Source organism: Gossypium hirsutum, chromosome D10 (genome assembly GCF_007990345.1).
Source record: "Gossypium hirsutum isolate 1008001.06 chromosome D10, Gossypium_hirsutum_v2.1, whole genome shotgun sequence".
In the NCBI taxonomy this organism is placed as follows: Eukaryota; Viridiplantae; Streptophyta; class Magnoliopsida; order Malvales; family Malvaceae; genus Gossypium; species Gossypium hirsutum.
Genome location: NC_053446.1, coordinates 13,849,281 through 13,868,731, shown reverse-complemented (window position 1 = coordinate 13,868,731; position 19,451 = coordinate 13,849,281). Strand labels below are relative to the sequence as shown.

Below are 19,451 nucleotides of genomic sequence, written 5' to 3'. Positions count from 1 at the left end.
TTTAGCCCGAACCTAAACCTCTTACAATGGTTCACCTTAAAAGACACTCAGGAGTATACTAGCTCAACTAAACAAACTCAGCCTCGTACTCGTCCACCGAAAAAATACCCTGAACAAGATCCATAAACTCCCATCTCCTAGCCTCGAGATATTGCTCACCCATAAACTTCCTCTGAAACAATGCTAAGAAGAAGTCCCAAGTCAGATGATCTGGCACAATACCCCTTTCAATAATTATCCACCATTTGTAAACCTCATCCATTAGCAGCGATACAACACAACCCAACTTATCCTTGTTAGAACAACCCATCTGATTGAGAATACAAATGACTCCCTCTAACCAATACTCTATACGTGTTGGATCACCACCCCTAACACCATGAAACTCCTTACCACTAAGAGCTTGTAAATGCTCTAATGGCAAACCCTAACGAGCCAGAATAGTGTTGGCACTAGCGATACGTTGTAGTGCTCCTAGCGCATCATCATCTATACTACCCCAATCACGACGCGGAGGCATAACAACTAGTGTATACTAAAGAGAAAAAGTAAAGAAAACGTACCAATAGTGAGTAGCGGCAAGAGATATTAAATTTAAATAAGTACAGTTCCTATAGGGCATTGTGTTCCCAATCCTACCCCAAGAACAATTTATATCACAAAGATCATGCATAGGAAAAAATGCAAAATTTTTAATCAACAAAAGCAAGCAAACATCATAACCCAAGATCATTAATATTCAAGAAACCTAGGCTAACCTAAGGTTTTAAACCTGGCTTTGATACCACCAAATGTGACACCCCAAACCTGATCAGGACGAATCGGCCCGAATTTGAAGCACTACATTAGCCTCCTAAGTGACTATCTGGATAATGACCACCCAAGACACACCCTGACCTTATAACACCTTAATCTTATCCTAGGTAATTTAACCTAAGGGTATTTTTGTCATTTTACCACCTATGGTAAAACTAACCCAATTTTAGATCTAAGTGTTTACTATTTTAGTTAAATTATGCAAGCTTAAAAAATTCAGCTTAACTTGAGATCGTTTACTATGTCTAATTCAAGTTTTATTATTAGGGACTAAATTGTAACAAATACAAACTATCAAGATCTATTCTGAATTATAAATTAAGTGTGTTTCTATCAAATTTTACCCATTGCGAGACTAATACTAAAATTTTACCATGTTTTCTTATCATTCAAGGCTCTAATTAGACTAATCAATTTTCAGGACTAAATTGTCACTTAAACAAATTAGAATACCAGTTTAAAAAGAAAAAATTCAAACCCCCCTCCAAAACCCACATGGTCGTGTCACTTACCCACATGCCTGTGTGGACAAGCACATACCTGTGTGAAAACCACTACACCTATTCATGCGAAAAACTCATTTTAAAACCCGATTTTGCATATTCTAATGGCTAATTAAACCCGATTTAACTACGATTAATTAACATACATATACATACACCTTCAATTGAATTTATTGACATCAATTAAGCCTTAATTATATAGAATAATGCAATCAATTTCTTGCATAACAAACACCTAATAAATCAAACAAATGGCGTACCTTAGTAGCTAATAAACCACTCCGTGGAAGCTTCATTTAAACAATCATTACTATAAATTTCATGCCTCACACACCACGTTATCAATCACCATGTTATCAATCAAAAATAAACCATAAATCATTCAATAATTAAACTCAAACATGCCTCAAAATTATTATAAAAGTATCCAAAATAAAATGTCCAATGCCCAAAGTCCAATTACAACAAGAATTAAACTAATTCCCCGAAGTTCCAAAATGCCCGATTACAATCTCTAAACGTGTAATAAAGTCTCTACCAAGCCTAAATCTCTTGGAACTCTCTTTCTCGACTCCTCAAGCCTGACGATTATCTGCACAAATTGTGAGGGTGTGAGCTTTAAAAAGCTCATTAAATGTTAATAAAAACGACTAGTAAATTAACAACCAAATCATGGTTAAATCGCATCCAATCAATCACCAATTATCAACCATAATAATGAAATATGTCAATTTAATTTCCATATACTTTATCAATATCAAGAATCAATTATTCATGGCTTAAAAACATTTAATGATATAACAATAATCACACATAGATATATTGGCATACACTTCTCATGGCTTAATCGGGTGATCATACATCAAATAAACGTATCTCCGAACTCCCACAAATATCAAATATAGTCCATCGACTTACGCGGGTCAAACCACTATAAATAACTGTGTTCTTTGTTTCATATTTTTCATTGCTTCCACCACAATTTCTAAAAGACCAATTCAACCTCCTATCGACTATTTCGAGTTGATCCTTTCGAGCTAACAAATATTCATAAACTCTAAAGTAATAAAGTCATGAAAACATCCTAAATATCATGGCAAAACCCAGCAAAAAATCTACCACATTGCCTTTATTTGCCCAAAACATAAACGAATAAATAACACCTATGAAATAATGCTAGGTTTTGCTTGGATCACTCCTTTGGATCCACACCGCTCACACCAAAACACAACTAATCTGCAATCGTTTAAAAAGGAGTGGGTGAGCTTTACAAGCTTAGTGAATGATCAGAATAGCTATCATCCAAACATGTCATCATGCATTAATGAAACCACCACATAGCACAATTACAACCTTTCAAATTGTAATACCACATTATTTATTCAAGCTTTATCCATTGATTCATTTACATAGTAATCATGTACTCATTTAGGCCTATATCATATTACACAGATTCATATTTTATGATAATTTGGCATTTGAGCTATGAAACATAAAAGTGGGCTCTACTATCCCACATTAGATACACGGGTCTCCAACACACCAAATGACTCATAGAGTCAAACATATCCCAAAAAGTGTAGCATATAGCTTGCACTCTCCAACAAACCAAACATATCCCAGTGAATGAAGCTTAGTTCACATTCCTTTATCTCTCCAAAACTGTCTCGGGCCCTACACCCGACCTAGTCGCCAGGCCGAATATGGGATGCCACAGCACCATTTTGTCTCATTTAAATTAAATAGGAAGCTAGATTCAAGTAAATCAATCATCTTTTATTAAACGATTAAGTTTTTAAGTTTTTCAAATGGTTAATTATCATTATTACATGCAAATCATTCGTTAAACAATCATACATTCAGTTAGAATTATGCTTAGGGGATAATTAGTAAAATTCTATAAAAATGTCCGTAGGTATCAATATTGACATCCAGGTATCGATATTGATATCCGAGTATCAATATTTCCCTTTAGTAGTATCAATACCACTTGGAAAAACGATACCAAATAAGAATTTTGTTTCTCGAGTAAAAACTCATCTATCGAAAAATATCAGTATCACAAGATGAAGAATCGATATTTATTCCCCAAGTATCGATACTCAAGTAATGGTATCGATACCAAATCTCTATTCTACTCCCTGTACGTTTTAATTCACAGAGGTATCGATTTTTAAAGCCCAATATCGATACCTCCGCTACTGGAGCTAAAAGTGCAGCATAGAAAAGCAAATAATTCATCTCAAATAGTTCCTAAACAATATGCATCAAGTACTAAGTTAAATAACCAATCATACAACTTAGTCAATAGAACAAAATACCAAAAACGATTCTGAACAAATATCATCATGCCAACCTTAATGTCAATGATCCTAAGCAATAGTAATAACATGATAATCTTAGAAACCAAGTCAAATGTTTAGAAATTCAACGTAACTATAATAAGTCTACCACATTGCCTATTTCCCCAAAACAAATAATAATAAAGCACCTACAAAGAATAACCAAACTTCCTTGGATCACTCCTTTGGAAACCACACCGCCCACACCGTGACGACACTAATCTGCAAATGTTGAAGTGAGGGGATGAGCTTTTGCAAGCTCGGTGAATGCAAAAATGTCCACAACGTAAACACATCATCATGCAACAGAACTAGGCATTTATTCACAAGTTGTACATTCTTAAGTCTAGCATCATGTAGTACTAAATCATACATATTCTAAAGGTCATTCTCATAGCATGTATACATAATCATTCAAGCATAAAACATATTCCACACAATTATATAACATAAGATAAGATGGCACTTGGATTATGAAACATATAGTGAGCTCTAGCATCACACATAGGATACACAGATCTCCTTACTCCACATAGACTCGTAAAGTCAAACATGTCCCAAAAGTAAAGCATATAGCTAACACTCTCATTATTTCCTCTCACATGTCCCGCTGAATAGAGCTTAGCTCACATTCCCTAATCCCTCCAACATGTCCTAGAGCCTCAACACTCAAAACCTCTATACATATAGTGAGTACTCACAATCCTATGGCATGTCAACTATATCCAATGGTTCCAAGATCACAAGGCCAAAATATCTGAAAAACATCACATATTACTTACCGATTAACCATGCATTAACACTGCATATTAGCATCTTTTGCAAAACACTAGCATAGTCATATAACATATATATTACACATTTGTTGCATTATATATATAATTGCACTTAACACAATAAGCACCATATCCACATATCACATATCATTTATATTATATAACCACATAACCACAAGACTAGTTCAAGAAAACTTACACTCGGAATTTAGATTAGAGGTTTAGGCTACATTTAAATTCCCAACAACACATGACTCGTGTTTACGAGTAGCAAATCCATACACTCACCACTTTATACTTGACGAAAACCAAAAGCTCAACTAATGTTTCTCTAGCTCGTAGCAAGTTCTAGTGAATTCGAAGCTTTACACACATAAATCATACAATAACCATAGTCAAATATCAACCAAATATTAACTCAAACCAACTAAAACACAAGCCTTAAGCTAAGTTCATAGGTGATTTGAACTATTAACATAACAAAACTTATATACTAATATCTCGATCCATACTCAACCTTTTTACATAAAATCAGTTCTGATCATCTATTTAATCATCTATGCCTAATTTGCAACCTTCAAACTAGACAAATCTACTAAATTTATGGTGTCGACATTTTTCGACATCTTTTAGGCAATTTTCATAAAATCATTAAAACATGAGAAATCATTAACGAAACTTATAGATAAGTTTCAAAACCTTCTAATCATGCTAAAACGAGTTGAAAAACACTTTGAAACCAAATTTTTATGCAAAATCCTGAAATCCATCATTAATGGCTCGATTTTTAGCTTTTATTTGAAATATGCAATTTGAGGGCTAATAATTCAGGTTTGGAGTCTAAATAACATTAGAAACTTATGGATTCATGAATGATTACCTTTGGCAGAAGAACAAACGAGTTTTGATGAAAATTCAGAAAACACACGTTTGAAGATAATGATGAAATCTATAGAGTTTTAGGTGTTTTTCTTGAAGATTTATGGTAATAAATGACTTAGGAATGATAGGAAATCAATGTATTGTGATTTGGGACCAAAAATTGATCGAGAAGGCAAGGGGAATAGCAAGGGGCGGCAACTACAAGTTTGAAGAACAACTATCGGTGAGTTTAGGTTAAAAATGGGGGTTTTAGGTTCAATTTTAAAAACTAGCTTAATTTCTACATAAATGCTCACAGTTTTGACTATGTTACAAATTAGTCCTTTTTCAAAAATTGATTTGACAGTTAATATGCCATAGTCGAAAACATTATCGAGTACCAACCTTACGAAATTTCGAACTCATATAGGCCAAAATTCCTAAAATATTCCTAAAACTCCTAGGCCCTATTTTGGGGTGTTACAGCACCGAAGTGCTAATCCCGTAGGCTGCACATCCCTCCAAAACACACTTGTATTTCAGTAATAGTAACTTTCTTTGTACATCAGTACACTTAGTATCATTTCTTTCACATAACACGTATAATACGCGAATATCCCTATTGGTATGCCAATTGTATCCTATCCTATCGTTCATCCGGGCACAATTTACACAACAATATCGTTTATTGCAATTCAGTCCATTCTTCACCTTTTTGTACCAATTCGTATACTAATTCAAAATATATTCACTTATTACAAATATAAAATTCAATCACAAACATCCCAATTATATATACTACATCATATGAACTTACTTAGAAAAATTATATTAAACGAGGTGTTAGGGACTAGTCTACAATTTTTCCTTTTCCTTGATTAAGTTCTTGTTGATTTGATTCTTGATCTATACAGTAATTCATTTCAAAATATCAATGTTAATTACCTTATAACAGTTTCCTTAATGCATATGATATCCTATTATCACTTTTCACAATTTTCTAAAATTTTGTAATTTATTCAATTTAGTCTCTAAAATCGAAACAAACATATCTTTCACATTTAAGCCCTAAATTTCAATCTGATTTAAATCCCATACCTATAAAGCTCCCAAACACATATATTTACAGAAATTTCATGCTAATTTTGAAATAATTACACTTTAGTCATTATACTCAAAACTAACAAATTTCTCTTTCAAATTAGTTTGTATTCATATCTAAGCACCAAATCTTTAATTTAACACTAAAAGCTTTAATATTCAACAGTGATGATATTTCAAATCTTTAACAATTTTAAAAATCAAAACACGGGTTAGCTAAATTCGGCTACAAAGATCTTAAAAACATAAAATTCATGAAAAACGAGCTCGAATTAGCTTACATGAAATGGTCAATTATTTGGGAGAGTTTGAAGCTTCTAATCTCCTCTTCAATGGTGTTTGAACGGTGGGAAGATGAGAATGAAGACGTCCTCTTTCCTTCCACTTTAGTTTTCTTTTAATTAAACTTATTATTTCATTAATTTAAATAACAAATTAATATATTTTCCTAATTAAAACACATGCATTAACCATCCATACATAATGAAAAGGGTCTATTTTCCTTTTAGATCCTTGAGAAATTACCAAATGAGCTTTGTACTTAATAAAATTCTATAGCGATTAATTTTTATAATTTTTATGATTTAGTCCTTGTACCTTAATTACTAATCGATCAATATAATTATCGGACCAAAAATCAATATAACACTATAATAAACTCGTAAATATTAATAAATAATATTTACTAACTCGATCATCAAAAAATGAGTTCCGAAACTATCGTTTCCGGTGCCATTGAAATACGATAAATAATTTATTCTTAGAGATGATCTTGAGTTGTTCTACAAGGTGAATATGGCACAAGTTAAGGTTATCAATGTGGATTTTCTTCTCTCATAACGCGAATGAAGGGAAAATGGATTCTACCAATTTCAGTTTGGGCTTTCAAAGGGTTGAGGATTTTAGGTAAATGGTTTGGAGTACCATGTTTTCACAAAAGGGTTACAAATGAAACTTTTCAATTTGTTATTGGAAAATTTCAGAGCTAGACCAAATAGTTGGGATGCTAAATTATTATTGTCCATGACTAGAAAGGTAACTTTTTGGCGAAATTTATCCTTATGGCAATACCTTACTTCTTCATGCAAATTGAGAAATTTGTAAAGAACTCATTTGTGGTATGTTTGGGAACCAATATTTGGACCAAAAGATTTAGATTTGAATTTGAAAGTTCAATTTTTTTATTTGAATAATTAATAGAAAATAAATTTGGATTTTATGGAATTTAATTTCATAAGAATTAAATTTTGGATTTTAAAATACAGATTTTCAAAGTCCAATATTAATTAAAAACACATAGAAAAAATTCTCCATTCTTAAGATTATTATCGCCTTAACTGCAATAGTTCTTTTCTAACAACACTTCAATTGCAATGATTGACTAATAAATTAAGCAACGCTATATAAACAATATATATATATAATTTTTAGTGATTTAAAGTTAAATATTAAATTAATAATCTTTTTTAAGCTTGAGATTTATTTGATGTATATATTATTGTTATAGTATTTTTCACTTATATATTATTGTTATATGTAAATAATTAATTTTAAAAAATATTTTTAAAACTTAAATCGGGTTGAAATCCAAATTTAAAATAGAAATTTTCAAATAATAAATTTAATTAATTCAAAATCTTAAAATTTAGAATATTAATTACTAAACAAAGAATTTGAAAATCATATATTTCAAATTTCGTTATCTAAATCCAAATTCAATTTTCAATTCCAAATATTTTGATAATGAGAATTGTAAGTCAACATTAGTTTTGTGGGAAATATGTTGAAAACCTTTAGATTTTTGCTCAAGTTGGGATTCAAAATAATTTCTAATGTTGACTCATTCTGGATGAAAATCTTAAGGACCAAATACATTTCTAATTTTATGGAGAATTTGGGAACTCTAAAGAATGATCTTGCATAGGTTATTGGGAATAGAAGTTTGGTTCAATTACGGCAGGATCCTAAACGTTGGACCTATCTTGCATTATTGTGTGAAATGGTTCCTAGTTGAACTTTAAACCCCAAAGAATTAAATGTGAACCCAAGTTTCAAATGGAAAAAAAAAAGTTCCATTGAGTAAAGCCATTGTTATAGCTTAGTTACAGCTATATATATCTTGTGTGTGTGTTTTTGAAAGTACAAGCTATATTGTGTCTTACCATTCAAACTTTTTTAAAGGAAAAAAATATTTTATTATTATTGTAAAGATTTAATGAAAAAGAATTCAAGAGGTAAGGCATTGGTTATTAATTTATTGCAATGATAAATATATTGTCGGGGGGACGAGGATACACGTGCGTCGCCGAAATCATCGACAAATATATTTGTATTAAAAAAGAAGCTGTGCACGTGCTTTTCAGTCAATGGTCAAAAGTAATGAGTGGGCCGGTCTTTATTTTAATTTTTTTATAAATAAGATTAATCAAATAAGTAACACGAAGTAGAATCACAGGAACTAAATATAGAAAATAAAAGGGTAAATTATCTAGATACCTAATCTAAAATTATTGCATTCCTGTTTTGATCATTTTTTTTTGTTAATTTTAATATTGTTGTTAAGAACTATTCCTATTATCATTCTTCCATGAAAAACCAAATGGAATGTTGGTTGTGCCGCCATGTAATGCTGATTGTGCCGCCACATGTGTATATATTTTTGGTGCGGCATGTGAGAAACAAGTTTGTCACTCTTCTACTCCACGTAGGCTTCATGGGTTTTCCGTTTTTGGTCACTAGTGCCACCGGGTTCATTGGTTCTCACTGTTCACTTGCTTTGAAGAAACACGACGATGAGGTTTTGGGATTGGATAATTTTAATGATTATTACAATCCTTTGTTGAAAAGGGTAAGGTCGAATCTATTGAGCAAACACCAAGTTTTCATTGTCGAAGGCGATTTAAACGGTGTCACTTTGTTGACGAAGTTGTTCGATATCGTACCACTCACTCACATGCTTCACTTAGTGGCATAGGTCGGTGCATAGTACGCTATGCAAAACCCACAATTGTACATTAAGTCGAACATTGTTGGGTTTGTTAACTTACTCGAAGTAGCCAAAGTAGCAAATCCACAACCATTGATCTTTTGGGCTTCGTTGAGCTACGTTTATGGGCTAAACACCGAAAACCCATTTTCTAAATGTGACAGAACTGACCATTAGGTGAGTCTTTATGCCGCCAAGAAGAAAGCCGGTGAGGAATCACTCGTACTTATAATGATATGTACGACCTTTCCTTCAATGGACTCAACCATCGATCATTTAGGCTTCATTGAGCTCTGTTTATAAACTCAACACCAAAAACCCATTCTCCGAATATGACAGAACCAACCATCCAGCAAGTCTTTATGTCACCATCACTACACCAAAACAGGCTTTTAGCGGTGTTTTTTTTGCCTTTAGCGGCGCTTTTTAGCGCCGCTAAAAGTATTTGCGGCGTTTTCAATAGCGTCGCAAAAAATGCCACTTTGACAATGCCGCAAACTTTTGTGGCATTTTTAGAAATAAACGCGGCTAAAGAACAAGACCTTTAGCGGCGCTTTTCCCACAAACGCCGCTATAAAACAAGACTTTTAGCGGCGCTTTTTCCATAAACGCCGCTAAAGAACAAGACCTTTAGCGGCGCTTTTCCCACAAACGCCGCTAAAGAACAAGACCTTTAGCGGCGCTTTTTCCATAAACGCCGCTAAAGAATATGACTTTTAAAAAAATATTTTAATTAAATAATATTTATTTCTATTATAAATATTAAATTATGTTTTATATTTGAAACTTAAACTTTAAACTATATACATTTTAAGGATAAAAAAATATTAATTAAATTAAATTTTTTATTAAAATTTTAACTTTAAAACTAAAAATTAATGAATTTAAATTTAGAATTTAGAATTTAGAATTTATATATTATGTTTAAATAAATGAGCAATCTACCTCACAGCTCATCTGATCTATATTAACTCGGCCAATTATAAAAGAAGCTACAAAACACGTAATAATTAACAATCATGGTTAAAGAAGCTAGTACACAAGGTAGCTACAAAACTCTGTTTCAATAACACCAAATTCCAGTTCTAACTAAGATAAACGACCATGGAATGCAACATTAAATAACATTCCACTTGAAGAAGTGCTAAGCCTTGGCTTTTCCAGCTTGAAGAGATTGAATCCACTGCTACACCTTCAATATCTAAAGGATGCAAAACCAAATGATCAAATAAACCAACAAACTTGGTAAATAAGAGAGATGTTAAAAATAAAAAATATATATTAGATACATACATACATATATATCTATATCGTTAGACATGTTAAAGATGTTAAAAGATGTAAACATATGATAAAGACTTCTAAACTAAACCCAAACTCTTAGACACGTTACCCAGATTTAGCATGGGTATATTAGATACATACATACATACATACATACATACATACATACATACATACATATATCTATATTAAAAAAAATTAAAACTTCTTGTCATATATTTAAAACATCATACCTCATTTCTAAATATATATAAAAAAAATAGAGAGTGAAGATTTAATAAATTAGACTAGCAAACAATAACACCATTATATGTCATCAGTTCAGAGCATGTATACACGATATTATGTAACATATATGATAGAACATTCAGCTATAAGATTAAGGGCAAAAAAAAATAGAAGGAAAGCTGAAGCAAATGTATACTATTTTCGGGAACCATATGCAAAGAATATCATTAATTCGATTTCAATTTCAATCCGACTAATTTCTTAACCAAGATGGGAGACGATGATTCAAGAGAATTTACAAGGAAAAAGGACAAAACCAAAGCCAAAACAATAATAGGTGACTGTAGACTCTGCTCACTAAAGCTCATATATTTGTGGCCAAAATTAAAAAGAAGACATTACTTGCTACAAACTCATATATGGTCGATATAAAACTCACCGTTAGGAACCAATAACGAGACCTTCCCAAGCGATGTTTGTTGTCACACGAAGCACTGCTTGTGCACTTAAAGGAGAGAGCTTTGACAGACAAAAGTTCTCCCAAGAGCCCATCTCTGGATTCTCAGATACTACAGTTGAGAGACCGTTGGACTTCTCATATACAGTTTGCAGCTCCAAAAGAAGGGTTCAAGCAGCCTCCCGTGACTCTAGGAGCTGGTCGCTTAGTTGGGATGCAGCTACTTGTATCAATTTGTCAATTCCATATTATTTAATTCCCTCAACACCCTGATAAAATCAAATGAATAAAAAAATAAAATTCATAAAATACGACAGGACATCTATCAAATCCTATAAAATAAAGCAAACAATCATGAAAATAAGTGAACAAGGATATCAGAGGTTGATATCCAAATAATCATCAGTATGCATGAAAAAGTGGTGGGATAAAAAGGAAAAAAAAACAATAGCTTTGTAAACCATATATACCAAAAATACCCATATATAGCTAGACGCTAACTACTTTAAATGAACTTAGTTAATAGAAATCTATATGAACTATGTTGCTGCAAATATAGCAAACAACGATACCATCCAAACCAATGAAACAAATTGAACATGATTAAGACTGGAAAAAAAATGGACTTCCTTCCAGATAAATAAAATAGCAGTAAGCATATCAGATCCCAACTGCCTACCAGACGTGGAACAGTACGACCATAGTACCCCTTGAACTTGACTCTGTAAAACAAGCCCTACCAAGCACATACTTACAATACACTAATTCTCAACAAAATATTAGAAACAATATCTTCTATTATAAAAAAACCAATCTAATACTCGAGTATTGACCCATCAAAAGACTCCTTCCAAAAGAATCACCCACTAAGTAACAGTATTCAAATTATAATTTCACGTTTTTAATTTACCAAGATAAAAATTTGTGCAGTATATTCTTCGTTCTCATTTAATGCCTCTTTTAAATTTACATAGTTAAGAACATACCCTGAAATTACCCACCTTTCACTGCTTTTGTGTTTCCTCGATCTTTGATTAACATCACTAATTAAATTTGAAAACGTACGAATTGTATGAATCTTGAAAATTAAGGAACAGAATGCACTAGTCAAATTAAATCTAAGACACCCGATTCTCTAGTCTTTCTAGTTAGATAACCAAGTAAGAATTGGAGACTTATAGCATACTATGCATTCTTTCCTTATGGAATACTAATAATCGACGAACATTATTGAGTGTTTCAACAACCAGAATCCAATCTTTAGAGTCAAGTCCAGGTTAAACAGTGGTCTTGGGTTTCCATTTTCGGATCCACATGATTTAGTATGAGCTCTTCTGAGAGGAAACAAATGAAAGGCAAAGTGAAAGAGAAACAAAAAGGTATACAAGAAACTATTAGCAAACTGAAGAAACAGGTATCCTTATGTCATTTACCTTATTAAAACCATCAATATTAGAGGCTTCCAGTGTCATTTTGTTCTTTATCATTGTTGTATTTAACCAACAGAGAAGGGAAAACAAGAAGTATCAATTGGGCAAAGCTATTTTAAGATATAAAACACAGAAACATTATAGACCAGTAGAAATCTCCTCGGGGGTTGTGGAAATGGATTTTGAAGTCACTCGTCAATTCCCCAATACCAGTTCCTCGTGGCAGAGCAAAAGTTACTATTCCTTTCTAAGGTGTCCTAATCCATAAATCTTCTGGTTGCAATTGAAAAGTATTAGTAGAGAGTACTGGTATTAACAAAATTGTATCACTTTAAGAGATAAAATCACCATTAAATTCTCAGTTTTTTGGATGCTTTGCTGTAGAGAACAAAACTCCTGAGATGAGAAAAACTCAGCCATTATCGTATCTGCAAGAAATTACTGGGTTTTCATTTGTTTCCTCTTACTGAACTGATAATCGACGAACATTATGCTCCTGGTCCTGGGTTTCCATTTTCGGATCCACATGATTTAGTATGAGCCCTTCTGAGAGGTATACAAAAAGAGGGGGAGAAGGGAAGATGATAATGAAACGATGGTGGCAGAGAGAAACACTTAGGTATTTTGAGGATACCAATTTTAGGGAGGAAAATTTCAGGGTTTTAGGGAGGAATTTTGAGATAAAACGGCGCCATTTTTAAAAGTGAAATTATTTTTTTTGTGACGTTTTTTTGCGGCGTTTTTTTAAAACGCCGTAAAAAATTATTTTATTTTGAATAAAATAACATTTAATAAGAAAACAAATGATAAAATGACTGCAATTAATTATTAAGTTAGAATTATCTAAATTAAATAATTACCTATATACCCATATCATTTTTATTTCATTTTTATTTTTGTATTTTTTTCTTATAATTTGGTCCTATCCAAATTAAATAATTACCTATATATCCATATCAAATATATCAAATGGTTTAGATTAAATATTCTTTAAATATAAAATTATTAATTAATTGTATAAAATTGTATCATTTAATAAATCTCAAATAAACCTTAAACCCTAAATTAGCCATTCAATATACATAAAGTCTATCTATTATATATCTCTTAAATAATATAAACTATACTCATAATTTTAATATATTAAAATTATTATTATCTCTTTTACAATTATATAAAAACATATTTAATATAAAAATTAAAAAAACTAATTAATCTAAACCCTAACCCGACCCTTGAATCCTTAAATCCTTAAATCCTAACCCCTAAATCCCTAACTCTTAACCTCTAACTACTAACCCCTAAACCTTAAATCCCAACCCTTAAACCATAATCCCTAAATCCATATATAATTATTTGATCACGGCGGGGGCAAGGCAAAACACGTAAAAAACTAAACTGGATAAAAAACCTAAACCGAGCACTAAAAATACTAAACCGAGATGGGATAAGATGGGGATATCCTTGGATATAGCTTATATCGATTTTGAAGAACCAAATCTTCACACGATTTTGAAGAACCAAATTAATATTATCTCTTTTACAATTATATAAGAAATTAATTAATATATAAATTAGAAAACACTAGTTAATCTAAACCCTAAACCATAAACTTAAACCCTAAAACCCTAAAACCCTAAACCCATAAACCCTTAACACATAACCTTTAAACCTTAATACTATCTCTTTTACGATTATATAAGAAATTATTTAATATATAAACTAAAAAAATCAGTAATGTATCCAAAAAACTTTAAAATTATTTTAAATAATAGTATTTTAATTTTTCCATTTTTAACAAATATTTTAAATTATTTTAAATCCCTGAGCATTAGCGGCGCTTTCTCAAAAACGCCGCTAAAGCCCTGAGCATTAGCGGTGCTTTTGAGAAAGCCCTGAGCATTAGCGGCGCTTTCTTAAAAACGCCGCTAAATCCCCGAAAGCTCAGAAAACAGCGTCGTTGAGCTTAGGTTTTTTTTTTGCGGCGCTTTCTCAAAAACGCCGCTAAAGCCCTGGGCATTAGCGGTTCTTTCTTAAAAGCGCCGCTAAATCCCCGAATGCTCTGAAAACGGCGTCGTTCGGATTAGATTTTTTTAAGGCGCTTTCTCAAAAACGCCGCTAAAAACCCTGAGCATTAGCGGCGCTTTCTTAAAAACACCGCTAAATCCCCGACTGCTCAGAAAACGGCGTCGTTGGGCTTAGGTTTTTTTGCGGCGCTTTCTCAAAAATGCCGCTAAAGCCCTGAGCATTAGCGGCGCTTTCTTAAAAACGCCGCTAAATCCCCGAATGCTCAGAAAACGACGTCGTTGAGCTTAGATTTTTTTGCGGCGCTTTCTCAAAAATGCCGCTAAATCCCCGAAAGCTCAGAAAATGGCGTAGTTGGGCTTAGGGTTTTTTTGCGACGCTTTCTCAAAAACGCCGCTAAAGCCCTGAGCATTAGCGGCGCTTTCTTAAAAATGCCGCTAAATCCCCAATTACTCAAAAACGGCGTCGTTGGGCTTAGGTTTTTTTGCGGCGCTTTCTTAAAAACGCCGCTAAATCCCAGAATGCTCAAAAAACGGCATCGTTGGGCTTAGGTTTTTTTATGGCGCTTTCTCAAAAATGCCGCTAAAGCCCTGAGCATTAGCGGTTCTTTCTTAAAAACGCCGCTAAATTCCAGAATGCTCAGAAAATGGCATCATTGGGCTTAGGTTTTTTGCGGCGCTTTCTGGAAAACGCCGCTAATGCTTATTTTCAGCGGCGTTTTCCATAAAGCGCCGCTAATGATCGATCTTTAGCGGCGTTTTTTATCCAAACGTCGCTAGAAATGCCGCTAAAAGCCTGTTTTGGTGTAGTGCATGAAGAAAGTCAGTGAGGAAATCACTCATACTTATAATCATATTTACGACCTTTCCTTCACTAGACTCAGCATTTGATCATTTAGGGTTCGTCGAGCTCTGTTTATGGACTCAACATCGAAACCCCATTCTCTGCATGTGATAGGACCAACTATTCAGTGAGTCTTTACGCCGCCACGAAGAAAATTGGTAAGGAAATTGCTCATACTTATAACCATACCTATGACCTTTCCCGCACCAAACTTATATTCTTCATTGTTTACAGTCTATGGAGAAAACCCGACATGGCTTATTTCCTTTTCACTAAAGATATTACATGACAATATAGTTAGCATTACGTGGCACCACAGTCAACATTCTGTTTGGTTTCTAACAGATGAGTGACAAAAGTAGGAAAAGTTCTTAATGGCAGTGCTAAAATTGACAAAGAATAATTTAGAGTGACCAAAACAACACGATAATTATAGAGTGGCTATCTGAATAATTTACCCAAAATAAAACATTTACTTGTAAAATTAAGTAGCAAATGTAAAGCCGTGATAACACATTAAAAATACTAAGAAGTTACAATATTGTTTTTTTTAAAGATACACATGAATTTCGGTTCAATATGCAATGCTATAAATGAAATTTGATTTTGTGTAATTTTATACATTAAATATTTATTTTACTTAATTTTCACAAATTAGTAACACAATTATCGATATAACATCATTTGCGTTATCATATTGCATACACAAATAATTATATTTATTCAATATAAAAATAAATTAATGTCTTTATTTCTTTAAATGTGTACAGTTGAATCAAAATCATAGCTTTATTTATACATTTTAATTGCAATTTAAATTTTATGTTTTTAATTACATCAAATCAAATTCATACATCGAATTGTAAATTAAACTAAAATTCATATATAATTTTGATATTTTATTTTCTAAAATTTTTTTAAAAAAATCAGAAGGCCAATGTAATGTTGACAAAAACTGGATTATTAAATGTTAAGAGTTCAAGCTCAAGTTGTATCATTTGCAAATGTCATTTATGGTTCTTTTTTAGATTATTTTAAAATGGAGTCTCCATAAGGTATTTTGATTTTTAATTTATTGTGTTTTGTATTGAATTAATTCTAGTTATAATTAATTGGACATATATTATTTGTGATTTATATTATTCCTATAATTCTACTTGTTAATTTCTTAAAGTATAAAAATATTTTAATTTATTTTAATTTTTATTAAATTAATTGACTGATTTTTTTAATCATTACAAAATTGAGAAGAATGTAAGTTGTTAAGGTTTCAAATGATGCTAACAAATAGCAACATTAGCATTACAACTAGAGGTGCTCATGGGCCGAAATGGGAGGGTTTGGGTAAAAATATAGGCCCGAAATATGGGCTTGGGCAAAAATCGAGGCCCGTTTGGGCCTCGAGCAAAATTTTTTTGGCCTGGGCCCGGCCCGGCCCGGCCCGGCCCGGTTTCATATTAAATATATATTTTTTATAAATATATTAATATACTACATTTAGTTTTTAATTTTTAATTTTTAATTTGAAGTTTTAAGTTTTGTTTTACTTTTACTGCCCTATTCCCTAACCCTATCGTCCCCTGACTCCCCTCCCCTCCTCCATTTTTTTCCCAATTCCAAAATCAAGGCATCAAGCTACCTCCGTCCTCCACCGATCCACCTCCATCGGTCCACCTCCGGTCCTCCACCCAGTTCCAGAATCAAGCATTTAAGGGTTTGTTTATTCCTGAATCGCCAACAAATTCGTATTTAAGGTAAACCGTTTGTTTACTCGTTGATGTTCATAATATTTTTTGCGTTGTATTTTGATTTTTTGGGTAATAATGTTGCTAATTTTAACTTTTGCTTTACTGCCCGGCAGTCTTCCAAATCCCTAACCCTATCGTGCCCTCCTCATTTTTTTCCCAATTCCAAAATCAAGGCATCAAGCTACCTCCACCTCCACCGATCCACCTCCACCGATCCACCTCCGGTCTTGCACCCAGTTCCAGAATCAGGCATTTAAGGGTAAAAAGACTTTTTATGTTAATTATTTTGATTTTTTGGGTAATAATGTTAATATGATTTTTTGATTCGTTGATGTTCATATGATTTTTATGTTAATTATTTTGATTCTGATTCGTTAATGTTGCTAATTTTTTGCAAGCCTACAACTTAGTCAATAGCAAATCTCAAGCTCCTGATGTTATACTTTTATGAATTTCTTATGTTCTGTTCTAGAGGATTTGATGGTTATTTGTTGCTGCTGCTCTTATTTCATGTTTTATCTACTACTGTTGTTATTAGGAAGTTATGTTCTTTCATGAGATTCTTGTCCAGATTACATTTAATATCTCAAGTGTGTTTGTGGCTTGGTGATAGGGAGAGTCGGGGAGTATTTAGTTGATTGTAGAAATCATGAGATCGACGTGTGATATCCATCAAGACTTATATTCTTTTAAGCCTGGTAGTTTGGATTGCACTGATACATTTACTTAGATAATAAGATGGATAATAAGACTTTATTTTGGGATAAATGCTGGATAATCAAGCAACAATTTTAGATACAATTACTTGGATAAATGCTGGAGGCTTTAGTCTTGGATCATTTTGCATGTATTTATCTTCTCAAAAACTGGTCTGCAAAGCTGTTTTATTTATCTTCTCAGGATGCAATTTTAGTTTCTTCATTTAAACTCATCTTTTTTTATTTTTGCTTTGTTTTTTTGCAAAAACAAGCAACATTGAAATCTATTTGGCTTACCTTAGCTTCCAATCCTTTCCCGTAAGCTTTCATTTACATTTTCTTTTTAGATTTTAATTTAATTTGATTTTCTTTTATTTTACTTTGTACAACATTTTGCAATTAAATGCAAGATTAGCAGATTTTCTAGATGATAATTTCTGTCCTTATCTCAAAACATTGTTATGCTTACAGATTCCTCTGAAAAAGAAGTGAACTTCCAAAATATTAGTGGGAAAGAAAAACTTAAATTTTGATTAAATTATGGTAATGTTTATCTACTAGTAGGAGGAAAATAATAGGATTGAGAAATGGAGATGCTTCTATTTATGAATTTCGATTAGATTTATGCAGTTTGAATTTCATTAATTTTTTTTGGTACATATGTATTATGTAATTTAGCTTATAGAATAAGTATTTCATTAATTTCTTTTTCTTCATGTTTACATCCGAACTATGGAATATGGATCAAAGATCAATGAGAGTATGGATCAATTTTGATATTATTATCCTTTAAAAGCATAAAAATGTAATGATATGATAAACTTTAAAATATTTAAGTTAAAAAGTTAAAAAGTTAAGAGTAATTAAATTTTGAGTTAATTGTTTGTAATTAATTGTATACTCATTTTTTATTTTTATACTCTTTTTTTAAGAATTGATTGTTTGTAATTAAATTCAAATTAATTGTTTGTAATTAAATTCAAACAAGTAATCTTATTTTATTTTTTTGTTCATTATATACAAAAAAAATTACAATTTGATATTTGATATAAATTTAATAACAATTAGTTTTAACTTTTAAGTAAAAAAAATAAAAAAAACGGGTCGGGCCGAGCCGGGCCCGGGCCCAGGTTTTATTTTTTTCCACGGGTCGGGCCTGGGCAAAATCTCAGGTCCATATTTCGGGCCGGGCCAGGCCCGGGCCTAGTAAATGGGTTGAAATTTTTTTACAGGCCCGGCCCATGAGCACCTCTAATTACAACTATGGCTTTGTTAATAAATTAATTAATTGAATTGAGAAAGTCAATGGCATCAACAAGAAAGGAGTTACCATAGAACTAGAATATAGTGAAT

At 32.2% G+C, this 19,451-nt stretch overlaps 2 long non-coding RNA genes and 1 pseudogene across 2 annotated transcripts; 2 read left to right on the top strand and 1 right to left on the bottom strand.

Moving 5' to 3' along the window:
• Positions 1–9,003: 9,003 nt before the first annotated feature.
• Positions 9,004–15,941, top strand: LOC121222033 (UDP-glucuronate 4-epimerase 6-like; annotated as a pseudogene).
• LOC121222425 (uncharacterized) lies at positions 11,078–13,412 on the bottom strand. The gene is made up of 2 exons (XR_005919695.1): positions 13,133–13,412; positions 11,078–13,054 (listed from the first exon to the last, which is right to left on the bottom strand). It is a non-coding gene; the product is annotated as an uncharacterized lncRNA (long non-coding RNA).
• Positions 15,942–17,159: 1,218 nt separating the features above from the next.
• LOC121222424 (uncharacterized) lies at positions 17,160–18,602 on the top strand. The gene is made up of 2 exons (XR_005919694.1): positions 17,160–17,406; positions 17,514–18,602. It is a non-coding gene; the product is annotated as an uncharacterized lncRNA (long non-coding RNA).
• The last annotated feature ends 849 nt before the right edge of the window (positions 18,603–19,451 follow it).